Source organism: Cibotium barometz, chromosome 3 (genome assembly GCF_041138505.1).
Source record: "Cibotium barometz isolate CiBa-2024 chromosome 3, ASM4113850v1, whole genome shotgun sequence".
NCBI lineage: Eukaryota > Viridiplantae > Streptophyta > Polypodiopsida > Cyatheales > Cibotiaceae > Cibotium > Cibotium barometz.
The window spans coordinates 61,892,818-61,910,343 of NC_141048.1; the positions used below are offsets into that span (position 1 = coordinate 61,892,818).

General features: G+C 40.8%; 2 long non-coding RNA genes across 2 annotated transcripts; both read left to right on the forward strand.

Annotated features, from left to right (window-relative positions):
• The first annotated feature begins 2,469 nt into the window (after positions 1-2,469).
• LOC147640352 (uncharacterized) lies at positions 2,470-3,016 on the forward strand. Its single transcript, XR_015269724.1, has 2 exons — positions 2,470-2,596; positions 2,715-3,016. It is a non-coding gene; the product is annotated as an uncharacterized LOC147640352 (long non-coding RNA).
• A 329-nt stretch (positions 3,017-3,345) lies between these two features.
• LOC147640353 (uncharacterized) lies at positions 3,346-3,854 on the forward strand. Its single transcript, XR_015269723.1, has 2 exons — positions 3,346-3,609; positions 3,730-3,854. It is a non-coding gene; the product is annotated as an uncharacterized LOC147640353 (long non-coding RNA).
• Positions 3,855-17,526: the final 13,672 nt, after the last annotated feature.

Genomic DNA, 17,526 nt, shown 5'->3' on the forward strand with positions numbered 1-17,526 from the left:
TCTTATTTCAATAATGACAAAGATTGTTGAAGCTTGACGCACTGACTCGGAGTTTAAGTTCACACAGCGGCTTTATGGGCCTACTGCACATCATATAAAGTTGCAAATTGGTTACACACCTTTTAAGATGGTGTATGGACTTGAGGCAGTAATGCCTTGGGAATCATGATCCCTAGCTTAAGGGTAGTCAAGTGAAAATCTTAAAGGTAATGAATTAGCTGACCGGTTATTTGTTTTAGAGCAACTCATCGAGGAGAGACAAATTAAAGTACAAAACATGCTAATAGAAAAGGATCAAAGAAAGAAGTGGTTTGACAGAAATCTCAAGGACAAAGAGATCGAGGTAGGAGATCTTGTACTTATGTATGGGGTCCGCAGTGAAAAGAAAAAGCTTAAATATACCAGAAAGGGACCATTGAGGGTTTGTGAAGTTACTCCACAAGGTACTATACATGTTGAGACTCTTGACAGAGTTGAAACTGTTGGTTTCCTTAATGGTAGTAAGTTTAAAAGTACTATGGACCTCTTACCGAAGAATCCTTACATGCTTGACAAGAAAGCTGCCAAGGAAAGGGCTGCTCAAAATAAGACCCAAGCCCAAGAGGAGGCGAGGGAAAGATGAGCCAAACTGCAACAACGACGACGAGAAGGAAACCTTAGACCTGCCGCACAAGCCTTTGTGGGAGAAGTTGAAGGGGACACAGAGGAGCACATAGCACTCTTATGAATATCCATTCAATTGCCTAGCCCTTATGGTGGTAGAGTGCTTTATAATGCATTACTTAATATGCGAGGGCTAGTCCACAATATAATTTTCCTCAATGCATGGAACCATCTAGGAAAATCCCAACTCGTATAGATACCTCCTTAAAGGTGAAAGGTATCCATGGTAGAAATACCAAGGTTCTTGGGCTATTACAAATTATAGAGATATACTATAATGGTAGCCAAGAAACTAGAGGAAGACTTCTTGGCTATGCTTGTTAGAACATTACCCGAACCAATAATACTTGGTCATACATGGATAAAGGTTGCAGGATGTATGATTGATTCGTCGACAAGGTGTGTCTCTGTGGGTGGGTGAAACCACAACTGAACAATCTACTCATGAACCCTTGCTACCTCTCACTATTATCGAGGGTCACAAAGAGGAGGAAGCTTCAACATCCGCAAAATCTATGAAGCTTCAACATCCGCAAAATCTATGAAGCTTCAACCCCCTCCACTTTAGCATCCAATATTCAAAAAACTGTCGATCCTTCTACCTCCACACAGTAGACACCTGTATATCAAAAGAACGAACAGATTCAAAGAGCTACAAAGTGGCAACCCAAATCTACCTGGAAATGGATTCTCAAGGTTTCTCAATCCATACCACCTCAATCAACCAAGAAAGGAGGACCTCAACACAAGAATCGGCGCAGGAAGTCCAAATTACAAGTTACCCCAAAATGGATCCCCAAACACTTATTAAAAGCTCAAGGATACTACGAGGGTAACCATTGTATTTGGATACCAAAACATAAAAGTATACCCCTAGTCTCATTGTCGCCACTTACCAATTCCCAAACCTTCTCATCAATGATGGTTAAGCCACATGGCAGAAGTTAATAGCATCACGTGACGGGCAACACTTCCTTGGCATTATAAAAACCTTGCTTGCCATGCCAAGGATTCCACATAAATTAAGCCATGGCTTCTCATCATCGACTGTGTTATAGTAGTACTGCCTGCTCTCAACCAAGGACTGCGCAAGTAGTGCCCGCCCGCCGACAGTCTCGACACAAGCAATAACATTGTGTCTACCTAGGGGGAAGAGCTAGGCTTGCAAATCATGGATCAACGTCTTTTCACACAAATGAACACATTAAGAGTCTCATTGCATTGGCCAGAGATTATATATGCATGCACTTGTGGATGGATTGAATGCTCGCGTTTTCTTGATCTTCCTCTACTTAATGTAGCCAAGTTTTTGAATCAATATCATTATGCTCAAGATGAAACCATGGGGGAAAAAAAATGCGACCTCGTGATGGTCTTATAAACTCTTGCAATATCTTCATTCAAACAAGGGAACTCATTCACGAGCGATTGGTGAAATGGAATGCCGATACGAGCATTATAAAAATACAAATATATATAGCGTGACGTGCTTTATTTTGAAACTTTATTATAAAATGACGCCGATAGCGTGACTCCAGCCAGCATTATAAAAATACAAATATAGCGTGACTCCAGCCAGCATTATAAAAATACAAAATATATATAGCGTGACGTGCTTAGTGTCCTTGGGATTCCCTTCACATGCTCTATTAGTTCACCAGCGTGACTTCGGCATTATAAAAACCTTTTGCTTTGCTTTTGCCATATGCCACCTGATCGAGCTCGCTCGCTCTCTCTCTCTGTCTCTCTCTTTTAAAGCCATGGATCGTCGCCTGCTGTGTTATGCTACTCTCCTTCTTCTGATGGTCGCTGCTTCAACTCCCACCCCAACCTTAGCGCAGGGGACTTGCACGTGCCTGAGCTTGCTCCCTTAATAGCTCTAGCTGCGATGAAGGCTACCCAGCTTTTTGCGGCTGGGGTGCGGCTTGTGGCCGTAAGTAAACACTTATAAAATCCACATTAATCAACTCTTAATCCACAAGCTAGGTTTACTCTGCTGCCTGCCTGCAGTGCTCACTCACTAATTATCTTTATTAATTCTGATGCTGCAGGATGCACCTGTTTTCCAACCTCATCCATCCTCAAGCTTCCGGTGGAGCCCGTTGTGTAGTAGTTCCTACTACTACTGCTCCTGCTGCAGGAAAGTAGAAGGAAACCGTGAGAGAGAAGGAAATGCGAAGTGATAGTTTGATAAACTCAATCGAGAGCAAAGAAACTCATTCACGAAAGGGATTCGGATTTAGTTTATATACATAGAAGACTTAGTTTATATACATAGAAGACGGGTATGCAGGTCTGTAAGACGGGTATGCAGGTCTGTAAAAAAAAAAAATTAAAGCCTTAAGTTATCTATATTGACAACAACGTGTAGATTTGGAATGTGATTCAACATGTACAAAACAAAATATAGACTTTAAATATATATTGAAAGTTGTGAGTCTTGATGAAAGGAGACTTTTATTTTGAAAAGTGTGAAGGAAGTAGACGTTTAAACTTCATTAGAAAATGACGCCGATAGCGTGACTAGCCAGCATTATAAAAATACAAATATAGCGTGACTCCAGCCAGCATTATAAAAATACAAAATATAGCGTGACGGGTCCTTGACATGCTCGATTAGTTCACCACGCCGATAGCGTGACTCCGGCATTATAAAAACCTTGCTTTGCTTTTGCCACCTGATCAGCTCTCTCTCTCTCTCTCTCTCTCTCTCTCCTTGCCGACACCACAGAAATTATAAAGCCATGGCTAATTCTGATCGTCGCCGCCTGTGTTATGCTACTCTCCTGCTTCTGATGGTGGCCTTGCTCGCTGCTTCAACTCCCACCCCAACCTTAGCGCAGGGGACTTGCACGTGCCTGAGCTTGCTCCCGTATTGCCCCCTTATTAGCTCTAACTGCGATGAAGGCTACACAGCTGCATGCGGCTGGGGTGCGGCTTGTGGCCGTAAGTAAACACTTATAAAATCCACATTAATCAACTCTTAATCCACTAGCTAGGTTTACTCTGCTGCCTGCCGCAGTGCTCACTCACTAATTATCTTTATTAATTCTGATGATGCTGCAGGATGCTTCTGTCTTCCAATCCCATCCAGCCTCAAGCTTCCGGTGGAGCCCGTTGTGTAGTAGTAGTTCCTACTGCTACTGCTGCTGCTGCTGGAAAGTAGCTCACCGTATGTAAGCCGCTTTGAAAGGATTCCCGTGCTTTCAAAGCGCACCCATGTGTTTGTGTCTACTGCTAGCTAGTCTCTTGTTTAAAAAGAAAGTTGATGATACTATAAAAGAGGGCCCTTGCCTGCGGCGTTGGTATTTGATGTTGATTACACAAGGAACTTTTAATTGTTCCATAGGTAGTAGGGAATCTTTAAATATCGGGGAAAATTTTTACACACACATGTGCATGTGCACATAAACACAAAATTTTACACACACATGCATGTGCACATAAACACAAATTTTATAGGTCATACATGTTGTACCATGATATTTATGAGCATAATACATACCACCTGGAGATAGTACACAACATCTGATAGTCTCTAAAGATCTCATATTAAAGCTCATGATCTCTTACACAGGCTCATAATAATCTCATATAAGAACTCATAATCTTCTTAGAGCCCTATTGATATTATAAGAGCCCACAATATTTCCTTATATCCAAATAAGACCCCCTAAGAGCTTAAAGTAGCTACTACATGATTTTGTGATGTCTTGTAGTGGTAGGAAACTCTCTTGCCTATGGTACTCCATAGAGTTTTGTGCCTAATATGCACTGTGAGCTAGTTGAAGGGGGGAACTACCTCAGGTGAGGGGGATGTTATGGACTTGAAAATCCAATATTCCCTTTATGCTTAGAGGAAGGCACCTCATCCCCCTCTTCACCATGATGGGTGTCTATGTCATCTAAGCAAAGCGTCTACCTAACCGTTGAGTTGAGTGCTACCCGACCGTTGTGTTGAGTCTCATTCAAAGTTCAAGGCATTTGAAACTGTACACAATCAAGCTAAGTTTCTCCCCCCATTTGAACCCACTATACCCAATCAAGCTAAGCTTAAGCGTTCAGTTGTTTTTGGCAGCTTAAAAAAGTTTGAGCAGTATTCTCTGAGTGTCTCTACTCTGTTCTAGCTTTAAGAGATCACACCTTGGCCATAAAATTATTGCTTCATTATGGGTACCCTATTACAAAACCAAGTAACCTCTCATACTAATGGCTTCATATTGATGGAATGCATAGCTTTATTTTCATGTATCTCCCAAATGGCCTGCTATTTGCTTAACTATTTTACGCTAGCATACATCTGTCGACCCCATGCTCAAGCTGATAACAAAATGATGGGACCTCAACAAACTCATTAACAATCAGCATCTCTTAATGATTCAACGGTTCAACGAAGGACTACTACTTTACAGTGTTGTCTTTGATTTGCTCACACAATAGCCTAAATAACACCATGATTATTTAGTGATTTCAATATTGCATATCGAATGGGACTTGAAAAGCTTACTTGATTCCACCTAGGATACACACCTTGGGACTAGCATAATACTCTTGTCCAGCTTTTTCTCGTTTCATGTTTAATCCATGAGTTACAAAAAAGCATTACTCACCTTGACAAGGATAACAACCGTGCTTCACTTTTGAAGCCTGCACACCCATCAGTTTGTTTGGTTCTGATCAGTTTTCACGTTGGACAGATGTAGATGAGGGACTACCCCCTAGTGATATTTGTTCAAAGTTTTTGAAGCATATTAATCTTACTTTTGGTAGGAGATTGATGTGGAAACCCAATTGTGAAAGTGTTATTTGGCTCCTAGTTTTCAAGCCTACATTATATTTCAAAGTCTGTATGTCCCCACAATAATGTATGCTATAGTTTGAGAAATTTGATTATCAAAAAATATCTCGTGAATCAATTTGTGGATTTCCTTTTTCTTTGCTTGATAAGATACGCTCTCAAACACACCCACACAATTTTTAAAAAAAATCATAATATTTAGAATATAACTTTTATTCTAACCGCTCAAAATCATAGATCTCTTAAAAAGCTCAATGTATATTTGAGAGTTTGCGTGCAAGTAATTTTTGGCATACATCTGAAACCATGTGCTTGTCAAAGCCCACGCTTAAGTAGTTCTTGATAAGAAATATAAAGTGACTTGGATTTTTTGAAAGATAAAAGAGTGACATCTACAACACGTGGGTCTAGAGTGGTGTGAAGTTGTGGTGGTCACTCTTACATTTAGTTTCAAGTCCTAACTACCTTATATTATTTTCTAAATGATAGTAAGTGTAATCTCTCCCTTGAACTTAAAGTTCCAAAGCACTCATGACAACCATTGCAAGAATAGAAAATGTTTGTGATTGGCGTTCTAGATTGTTGTCACATTGGTTATCTACTCCATTCCAAGCTGTAGGGATCTTCTAGGGCTACTCAAACAAAACGTAGCACATTTAAGAGTGTAACCATGGTATTTTCTTCTCCTCCACTCTATGGAATTAAAGTGCCGACCATTGCTCGAGATCTCCCTACCTTTAAAATTGAATCTCCCTTTGTATGATTTTATTTTCCTCTCGTTTCTTGGAGGACAAAAAAAGAAAAGAGTAAATTGAGAGAGAACATTAGGACTAAGGCATAGACAGACAATACAGTGCTCCAATCAAAGTAGTGTCACCACCTTCCAACATGTTATTGGACAGCTTCAAATTGCACGTGTGCATCCATCATGGATCATAGTGCTCGCGCTGATTAGGTGCAAGACCTATTAATCAACATCCCATTTGCCACCAATTCTACACCACCCTTATCTGCAAAAACTGCCAGAAGCATACCAGGACAAGCTAAGATCAAGCAGCCTAGTTTGTAGCCCATACAACCCATGTGTAAATATTTTAATTTTGTACACCATGAGAACTTAACACAATCAAACCCTCAATGACCCATTTTGTAACTGCCCTTGGTCAAGAGTTTGCCACTCTTTTTGGACTCTCCAAGGTTACTCTGAGGCCTACTTCATAGTGGGTCTATCATGCCTTCTTGGTCCCCAGAGCATCAAAATGCCAAATCAAACATCTTCTCAATCACAAAAGATGTTGCCTCCGATTTCTCCAATCTAGGGTCCAAAAGTTCTACAACCTTTCCCTCTTGGAACTCCTTGTAAGCCTACATGATTGTTTGGTAAAAACTAATGAGATAATTAATGGAGGCCTTTAGAAAATCTACAAGGTCCCCCCTATTTTGGCATACATCTGAAACCATGTGCTTGTCAAAGCCCATGCTTAAGTAGTTCTTGATAAGAAATATAAAGTGACTTGGATTTTTTGAAAGATAAAAGAGTGACATCTACAACACGTGGGTCTAGAGTGGTGTGAAGTTGTGGTGGTCACTCTTACATTTAGTTTCAAGTCCTAACTACCTTATATTATTTTCATAGTAAGTGTAATCTCTCCCTTGAACTTAAAGTTCCAAAGCACTCATGACAACCATTGCAAGAATAGAAAATGTTTGTGATTGGCGTTCTAGATTGTTGTCACATTGGTTATCTACTCCATTCCAAGCTGTAGGGATCTTCTAGGGCTACTCAAACAAAACCTAGCACATTTAAGAGTGGAACCATGGTATTTTCTTCTCCTCCACTCTATGGAATCATAGTGCCGACCATTGGTCGAGATCTCCCTACCTTTAAAATTAAGATCTCCCTTTGTATGATTTTATTTTCCTCTCTTTTCTTAGAGGACAAAAAAAGAAAAGAGTAAATTGAGAGAGAACATTAGGACTAAGGCATAGACAGACAATACAGTGCTCCAATCAAAGCAGTGTCACGCACAGTAATCCTTTCCTTAACGTCCCTATTATATTCAATGGGCCTTCTACCTGTTAGAAGCTCCACCATTAGTATACCAAAAGCATAGACTTGTGAGTCAGTTTATGCAAACTCCTAGGAAGCCACACTTGGATGCGGCTAGATGGATTCTTAGGTACATAAAGTCCATAGTTGATTACGAACTTTTCTATGAGGTTGGAATAGAGATACAGTTACATGGGTACACAGATGCTGATAGGACTGGTAGTGTTGTAGACAACAGATCTACCAATGGTTTTATGTTCTCATTTGGGAGTGTTGTTGTGAGTTGGAGTAGTAAGAAGCAGCCAATAGTTGCCTTGTCGAGTACAGAGACAAAGTATAGAGGTGTTGCTATATATGGCAACTTGTGAGGCATCTTGGTTTCAGAAGCTACCTAGTGATATGGGTGAGCTTGTGGATAGGGAAGTTGTTATCTATTGTAACAACATGAGTAGCATATAGTTGGCCAGTAACCCAGTATACCATGCTAGAACGAAGCACATTGAGGTGCATTATCACTTTGTGAGAGAGAAGGTTCTAGTAGGTGATGTAGATCTAGTATACAGAGGATCAGGTGGCTGATATCTTCATGAATGCATTGGGCACAGAGAAGCTCCACAGGTTTAGGAGCTTACTTGGAGTGCAGTGTGTGGAGTTGAGCTTAAGGGGGAGCGTTGAGATATCGAGCTCAACTAGTGCTATGGCGTACATTGATGACCCGCCTAGGGGATAGTAGCTTCCACACTTATGTCACTGGCATGGTTGGTGCCATTATGGTTGATATGCCGCCAGTGGATGATAGGCTGTGTGACAGCCACTTTGCGCAGGACTAGAGTTATGGCATAGTTATAGCACCAGCTTATATAGTCAGGTTCACACTATAGATCGACCACTTTGTATGTTGTTGTAGGAGAGTACTTTCCCTTTATGTATGTACTCTTATCTTTTAGTTATATGGTAGTAGAGAAGAGAAGAAGATAGAAGAAAATTTAGTCATCCATCTCTCTTGTTTCTTACACTCTTTTATGTGTGTGTGTGTGTGTGTGTGTGTTTTCTTGCAAGGAACTCAAGCTCCCTCTCTCCCCCCCACATTCTCTTGTTTAGTCATATGGTAGTAGAGAAGAGAAGAAGATAGAAGAAAATTTAGTCATCCATCTCTCTTGTTTCTTACACTCTTTTATGTGTGTGTGTGTGTGTGTTTTCTTGCAAGGAACTCAAGCTCCCTCTCTCCCCCCCACATTCTCTTTACACCCTAGAAACTTAACGCCTACTACTGAGACTCGCAAACCTCTAGATGTTCTGAGTTTCAATGGAAGAGACTGAGGCCTCCATCTCTCATAGTTTTTTGATCCAGTTGAGGCTTATAGCTTTCTAGATGGATACTCAGGCTGTAATCAAATTTCAATCACACTTGAGGACCAAGCCAAAACAACCTTTATCTCGCTGATGAGCATGGTTTATATGCTTATAGAGTTATGCCATTCGGTCTAACCAATGCACCAGCCACGTTCCAAAGACTTGTGAATACTGCTTTTAAGGACTTCTTAAGAAAGTTTCTTGAAGTTTTCTTGTGCATTCATTCATCTTGGAAAGAGTACCTATCGTGCCTAAAAAAGGTGTCGATTTTATCGCATATCCTTAAACCCTTACAAATGCCAGTTTTAGGTGAATCACGGAGTTATTCTTGGGCATATAGTGTTCAAAAATGGGATTTCCACTGATGAGAGAAAAATCAAGGTCATCTTGGAATTAACCCCACCAACAAACTACAAGGGAGTCCCGAGATTCATGGGCCATGTTGGCTACTACCGTCGGTTTATTCTTTTCTATGCAGAAATAGCTCATCCTTTGTACAAGCTATTGATTGTATTTATATGGACCGAGGTGTGTCAACAAGCTTATGATGTGCTGAAGAAAGACTTAGAAAAAAGTGCTCTAATCTTACGAACACCTAACTAGGATCTCATCTTTCATTTGCACATTGATGCCTCTAACTTTGTAATTGGATGTGTCCTAGCACAGCCAGGGGAATAAAAGCTGGACTATCCTATTAGTTTTGCAAGTTAGCAAACTAGATGAGGCTAAAATCAACTACACCACCACTGAGCATGAAGGGTTAGCAATGGTTTATGCTGTAAAGAAATTTTGGCATTACCTTCTTGCTAACAAATTTGTTTTTTATGTTGACCATCAAACCATGCTCCACGGGAAGTATTACAAGGTGGTTATTGTTGATTCTTCTTGAGTTTGATTTCACATTGGTTGTGAGGCCTGGCAAGAAACATTTCATGGAGGATCATCTATCTTGTATACCTAATGTAAAGCACCAATCGGGGTTGATGAGACGAGTTACCAGATGTTATGCTATTTAAAGTTAAGGCTATTCCAGAATGGAGTGAGAAAATTGTTAACTTTTTAGTTAATGGTTTTCCAAAAGGAAAGGAACTAAGGAAAGATTTAGCAAGAAAGTTGCTAAAAGAGATTTCACCTTACCAACTTATTGCTTGAACACTTTATAGAAGAGGTAAGGATGACATACTAAGATGCTGCACCAGGGAGGATCAATACTTATACATCATCAAACAAGCACACCAAAGGGTGTGTGGTAGACACTTTGCAGGCAACGTTACAAAACAAGAAAAATACTCCAATTGGGGTATTGGGGTAGCCCACGCGCTTCAAATATTGTGTACTATTTGTCAAAGGATGTGACGAGAGTGCCAATGTTGTGCAAAGCCATAGAAGAAGGACATGATGCCATTGGATCCTGTCAGAGTTAATAAACCTTTCGAAAAATGGGGCTTAGATTTCATTGGTCCCATTAGCCCTGCTACATGTGGCACACAAGCACGCTTCATCATTGTTGCCACATGTTATGTAACCAAATGGGCTGAAGCAAGCGCTTCACGAAAAGCGGATTCCATGGAAATTGCTAAGTTTCTCTATGAGAACATCATTACACGCTTTGGATGTCCATTTGAGCTAGTGAGTGATCAAGGTAAGCATTTTGTCAATGATGTAAAAAAAAAATCTCACTGACACATTCATGATTGCTCACCATAGTCAACGCCATGTTACCCACCACAAGTTCAAATGGCCAAGCAGAGAGCACCAACAAGGCTCTTATTTCAATAATGACAAATATTGTTGAAGCTTGATGCACTAACTGGGAGTAAGTTCACAGCGGCTTTATGGGCCTACTGCACATCATACAAAGTTGTAATTGGTTACACACATTTTAAGATGGTGTATGGACTTGAGGCAGTAATGCCTTGGGAATTCATGATCCCTAGCTTAAGGGTAGTCAAGTGGAAAACTTAAAGGTAATGAATTAGCTGACCGGTTATTTGTTTTAGAGCAACTCATCGAGGAGAGACAAATTAAAGTACAAAACATGCTCATAGAAAAGGATCAAAGAAAAAAGTGGTTTGACAGAAATCTCAAGGATAAGGAGATCGAGGTAGGAGATCTTGTACTTATGTATGGGATCCGCAGTGAAAAGAAAAAGCTTAAATATACCAGAAAGGGACCATTTCGGTTTGTGAAGTTACTCCACAAGGTACTATACATGTTGAGACTCTTGACAGAGTTGAAACTGTTGGTTTCCTTAATGGTAGTAAGTTTAAAAAATACTATGGACCTCTTACCGAAGAATCCTTACATGCTTCTCATGACAAGAAAGCTGCCAAGGAAAGGGCTGCTCAAAATAAGACCCTTTCTTGTCATGCTTCTCATGACAAGAAAGCTGCCAAGGAAAGGGCTGCTCAAAATAAGACCCAAGCCCAAGAGGAGGCGAGGGAAAGACGAGCCAAACTGCAACAATGACGACGAGAAGGAAACCTAAGACCTGCCGCACAAGCCTTTGTGGGAGAAGTTGAAGGGGACACAGAGGAGCACATAGCACTCTTACGAATATCCATTCAATTGCCTAGCCCTTATGGTGGTAGAGTGCTTTATAATGCATTACTTAATATACGAGGGCTAGTCCACAATATAATTTTCTTCAATGCATGGAACCATCTGGGAAAATCCCAACTCGTAGATACCTCCTTAAAGGTGAAAGGTATCCATGGTAGAAATACCAAGGTTCTTGGGCTATTACAAATTATAGAGATATACTATAATGGTAGCCAAGAAACTAGAGGAAGACTTCTTGGCTATGCTTGTTAGAACATTACCCGAACCAATAATACGTGGTCATACATGGATGAAGGTTGCAGGATGTATGATTGATTGGTCGACAAGGTGTGTCTCTGTGGGTGAAACCACAACTGAACAATCTACTCTCATAAACCCTTGCTACCTCTCACTATTATCGAGGGTCACAAAGAGGAGGAAGCTTCAACATCCGCGAAATCTATGAAGCTTCAACCCCCTCCACTTTAGCATCGAATATTCAAAAAACTATCGATCCTTCTACCTCCACACAGTAGACACCTGTATATCAAAAGAACGAACAGATTCAAAGAGCTACAAAGTGGCAACCCAAATCTACCTGGAAATGGATTCTCAAGGTTTCTCAATCCATACCACCTCAATCAACCAAGAAAGGAGGACCTCAACACAAGAATCGGCGCAGGAAGTCCAAATTACAAGTTACCCCAAAATGGATCCCCAAACACTTATTAAAAGCTCAAGGATACTACGAGGGTAACCATTGTATTTGGATACCAAAACATAAAAGTATACCCCTAGTCTCATTGTCGCCACTTACCAATTCCCAAACCTCCTCATCAATGATGGTTAAGCCACATGGCAAAAGTTAATAGCATCACGTGACGGGCAACACTTCCTTGGCATTATAAAAACCTTGCTTGCCATGCCAAGGATTCCACATAAATTAAGCCATGGCTTCTCATCGACTGTGTTATAGTAGTACTGTTGCTCTCAACCAAGGACTGCGCAAGTAGTGCCCGATAGTCTCGACACAAGCAATAACATTGTGTCTACCTAGGGGAAAGAGCTAGGCTTGCAAATCATGGATCAACGTGTTCTCACACAAATGTTTGGGAGTATGACGCATCAACAGAGACTCTTGTAGATTTAGCCACAGGCCAAGCTTATGGTGTTATTTGGGAGGGGATTCTCCAATTGATATCCGAGGCTACAACAGAGGAGGAACTGCAAAGAAAGATGTAACTTTTGTGGGTGATGAGTCCAAAAAATCTAGGGCATGTGTATTGATGGACACATTAAGAGTCTCATTACATTGGCCAAAGCTTATATATGCCACAAGCCAAGCTTATGGTGTTATTTGGGAGGGGATTGTCCAATCAATATCTAGGGCTACAACAGAGGAGCAACTGCAAAAAGAAAGATGCAACTTTTGTGAGTGATGAGTCCAAAAAATCTAGGGCATGTGTATTGATGGATACATTAAGAGTCACATTGCATTGGCCAGAGATTATATATGCATGCACTTGTGGATGGATTGAATGCCCGCGTTTGTTGCCATATACATAGGCAGTGATGTGTGTGAACACACTTAGGACTGCTTGGGCACTTTTTCCCTCTTTAGGAGGTTTTTTCCCCCGGCTTGTATATACGCCCATCATTCTAGGGCTAACTTATCTTTTGTACATTGACAGAATCTAATACACTTTGTGTTGTGTGCATTCTTGCTTCTTCTTCTCCAAGCTTTGTGTGCTTTCCTGCAACCCTAATTCCAACAATTGGTATTAGAGCAGGCATCGGCTCTCAGGGCTACGTCGCCAGCACCCTCCGACTCACGTTCTCCGATTGAGGTGAGCTTTCACGAGCGCTTGCAGGTCCCTATACTCTGCAAATCAGCCCATAGGGCTATGCGTTCTTAGAAATTGCATCTGAGGTCGTTTCAGGCTCCGTTTTTGCATTGCAAGTTCTGCACAGGTGTTTTCGTGCAGAAATTTTGACAGTGCAGTTTTCTGCAAAATAGGCATACGTATTCTATTGTGGACCATGCTACATAGCACGAGTTGTTCTCTGTTCAGTCTTTGCTTCATTACAGGCAGCTTTTGCATCAGTTTCAGTCAGTGGCCATGGCTGATAACAGCAATGATCTATTTCGCATGTTGTCTGCTGAAGACAAACTGGATGGAGACAGCAACTACCCACTTTGGGCATACATGATACAGCATGTTTTGGTTGCAAAAGGAGTGTGGAACATTGTGCAGGGTACGGATGTACGTCCAGGTCTGTGGATGTAGGATCTGTTGAGGATGTTGCAAGTTCTAGCAACTCTACTGTTGCTGCTGTTTTACCCACTACTGAACAAGCTCGTTGGGATGGTAAAGATGCGCAGGCTCATGCCTTGATTGCACTTTCTGTCAAACGTAACATCACCCCACATATTCGTTCAGCTAAAACAGCAAAACAGGCTTGGGATATTCTAGCTGGTTTGTATGCAGGTCGTAACGAGGCAAAAATCGCTTACCTGCGTAAAGAGCTAGAATTGAAGATTATGCAGGAAGATGATGACATGAATGTTTTTCTTACTGAGATTAAAGATCTCAAAGAACAGTTGATTTCTGTAGGTGAGATTATTCTTGATTATTCTCTTGTGCAGACTGTTCTTGATGCTTTACCTGAGACATATCAGACTTTTGCTTCCACGTGGAGACTTCTTACTGAGGACAGACCTGATGCTGTCAAGTATGATACTTTAGTCAACAAGCTCTTGCAAGAAGCGCAGTCCATGCAAAACAGGGCCAGGCAGCGTGCAGTTGATCAAGCATTTATTGCTGCCCAGCAGCAGAGAAGAAGTGGTAAGGTAGCCCCTTCCACTGTTTCTTCTCCTATTAGTAGGTCTGTAACTTCTTCTCCTTCCACAGGTAGCAACATATACATGCATGTGTCAATAATTGTGTGCTATTTCAGGGTGCTTATAAAGATGCATCTCAATGTCCAAAGGCAAGAAAAAGACCAGGTGCAACTATTGTAAGGCAAATGATCATGTCATTAAGAATTGCCCTAAGCTAAAGGCTAAAGAGGCAAAGAAGAAAGAGTCAAATGCAGCCACAATAGCGGATGCTTCTACAAATGCAGATTCTGCAAATGTTGTGCAGGATACAGAATGGGCGTTTAGCGTGTATTGCCAGTATGACCCATCTGTACATGATGCATGTTTGGCAGTTTCTGTTGACTCTCATGTATGGTATTTTGATAGTGGTGCTACAAAGCACATTACCTCGCATTGTGATATGTTCACTTCTCTTGAGGCTGTCCCTAATGGGAATACTGTCACATGTGCCAATAATGCTTCTTACCCAGTGAAGGGCATTGGTAAAATTATACTTACTGCTACAAATGGCAGTGCTTTCACACTTTCAGATGCTTTGTATGTGCCAGGGATAAAGAAGAATCTATTGTCTGTCTCTGCGCTTGCTAGACTTGGACTTGTAGTCAAATTTGTGGATGACAGATGTACTGTTCATGATTTGACTTCTGGTGATACGATTATTGCATCTGGCACCTTGTTTCGTGGGCTGTATAGGCTCAATTCTTATGACAAGTGTATGGAAGATTCAGCAAATGCAGTTTCTGATGAAAAGGTAGTTTCAGATGCAAAACTATGGCATGCTCGTTTTGGTCATCTGAACTTTGCTAGTTTGCTGCGTTTGCAGAAATTTGATATGGTTGCTTCATTGCCCCCTCTTGAGGCACCATTGAAACATGTTTGTGAAGGCTGTATTTTGGGCAAAATGCAGCGTTCTACGTTTCCAAAGGATGGTTCTGTGCGGGCCACTCGCAAATTGCAGCTTGTACATAGTGATGTATGTGGGCCTATGCAAACTCCATCATTTGGTAAACACTTGTACTTCGTGACTTTCATTGATGATTACTCAAGGCATGCATGGGTATATCCACTGAAGGCAAAGTCCGAAGTGTTTTTGTGCTTCAAACAGTTTATGCTTATGGTTGAAAATATATCCAATTGTACTGTGGGCACCCTCCGTTCTGATCGAGGGGGGGAGTACATGTCTAAAGAGTTTGATGCATTTCTGGCTAGTCATGGGATAAAACACCAATGTACAGTGCCGTATACCCCTCAGAAAAATGGTGTTGCTGAGAGGAAAAACAGGTCACTTATGGAGATGGCACGATGTATGGTCAAGAGCCAAGCTTTGCCACATGCGTTTTGGCTTGAGGCTGTCATGTGTGCTGCATATGTACTCAACAGGTGTCCCACTAAGGCCTTGCAGTCTATTACTCCATACGAAGCTTGGCATGGCAGGAAGCCTTCTATTGGTCACTTGCGTGTCTTTGGTTGCTTGGCTTATGCTTTAGTGCCTGTGCAACAACGCAGAAAATTAGATGATAAGGCTGTCAAATGCATTTTTGTTGGCTACAGTGCTGAGAGCAAGGGTTACAGATTGTATCATCTGCAGTCAAAGCGTATCTTGATTAGTCGAGATGTTGTTTTTGTGGAAGATGCTGTGCAGCCTTTGTTATCATGTACCAAAGAGACAGGTGTGAGCTCACGGGATGTATTTGATACGTTGTTGCCTCTATTTACAGGTGGGAATTCAAATGTAAGTCCTAATGAGGCAAATATTCAGCCTATGCAGATTTCAAACGACATCATAGATCAGCCTATTTCTGATGCAAATTTACAGGATATAATTCAGGAGGATAGGGTTGAAAATGAGCAGGCTAGAGGTATGCCTAAATGGCTGGTGCAAACCTTGCGTGATAGTAAAATTGATGCACCTATATCTAGTCGTACTCGTTCAGGTTTTCAGCATGCCTCTTATGCATCAGATTGTTATGCTTTGGCTGTGTCTAGTATGTGTGAAGAGGAAGAACCTCTTTCATTTGATGAGGCACAAAAATCAGAAAATTGGTTGGCTGCAATGCAAAGTGAATATGATGCTATAATGAAGAATCATTGTACATGGTCTTTGTGTGATTTGCCTATTGGTAAAAAGGCCATTGGATGTAAGTGGGTTTTTAAGTTGAAACGAAAGCCAGATGGCAGTGTTGATGGCATCTATAGATGACTCAGAGAACACTAAAAACCAAAACCCAAATTAAAGACAGTTTTCTTTGAGAAAAAAAGAAAGCAACTTGAACACTTCATCAATGTCCCTATTTCCATCAGGTCCCTTCTTCACATTCAAACATGGGAGAAGACATGAAAAAAATCCATCGGATGACTGCTTTTCTTCCATCTATTGATTTTTTTCCCCAAAAAAAATCTCTACTTCTAAACCTCTAGACTATTGCAATCTCCTCTAAGAAATATGCCTACAATTGACGTATACACATCTTCGAATACTTTGTAGCCCAAGCTCCTGCAACAAATGAGTCAATTTATCATCTAATCAAAAAGAAAAATCAAACACATGCTTTAAGCAACCCATGATCTTACAGAAACAACTAAACCACCATCTTCACTTTGCTACACTAAAGACATAAATTTGTATTTATTTATAATAAAATGAATACACGTGTAAATATATGTGTATACATGTATGTGTATAAATTTGTAGCATGTATAAATAGATACATGCATGCATGCCTGCACACACACACACACACACACACACACACACACACACTTTTTCTTTTTCTTTTTTTGTAAAACCATTGTTCTATTACTTTACCATACAAAGAGAAGCACCCTGATAAGTGTTTCTCATTAATTCACAAAACAAAATAGTGGAAAAACAAATCTAGATGTATCTGACCTAGCTATTGGAGCTAATGACAGTCATATATAAGGAGTGGCACAATGATTTATGGAAGTACTAATACTTTGTCGGGGGTGACTCGAAAGCAATTCAGTGCAATCCAAAGTGACCAGAGAGCCCAAAATCTTGTACATTCAAAAAATGGAGCCATTTCTGCTAGCCTTCTCTCATATCTACCAAACATCCAGAAGTTCCTAGGGGAATGTGTACCAAGAAATTTGGTAGTCAAAGCATAAACACCTTGGGCATTGAGCAATAATAATCATTCTACCTCCAGCCCACCGGTCTTCCAGTGTGCCCCCACCTTCAACCTTTTTCCCACAGCAAGAGTGTCACTATTTTTTCTG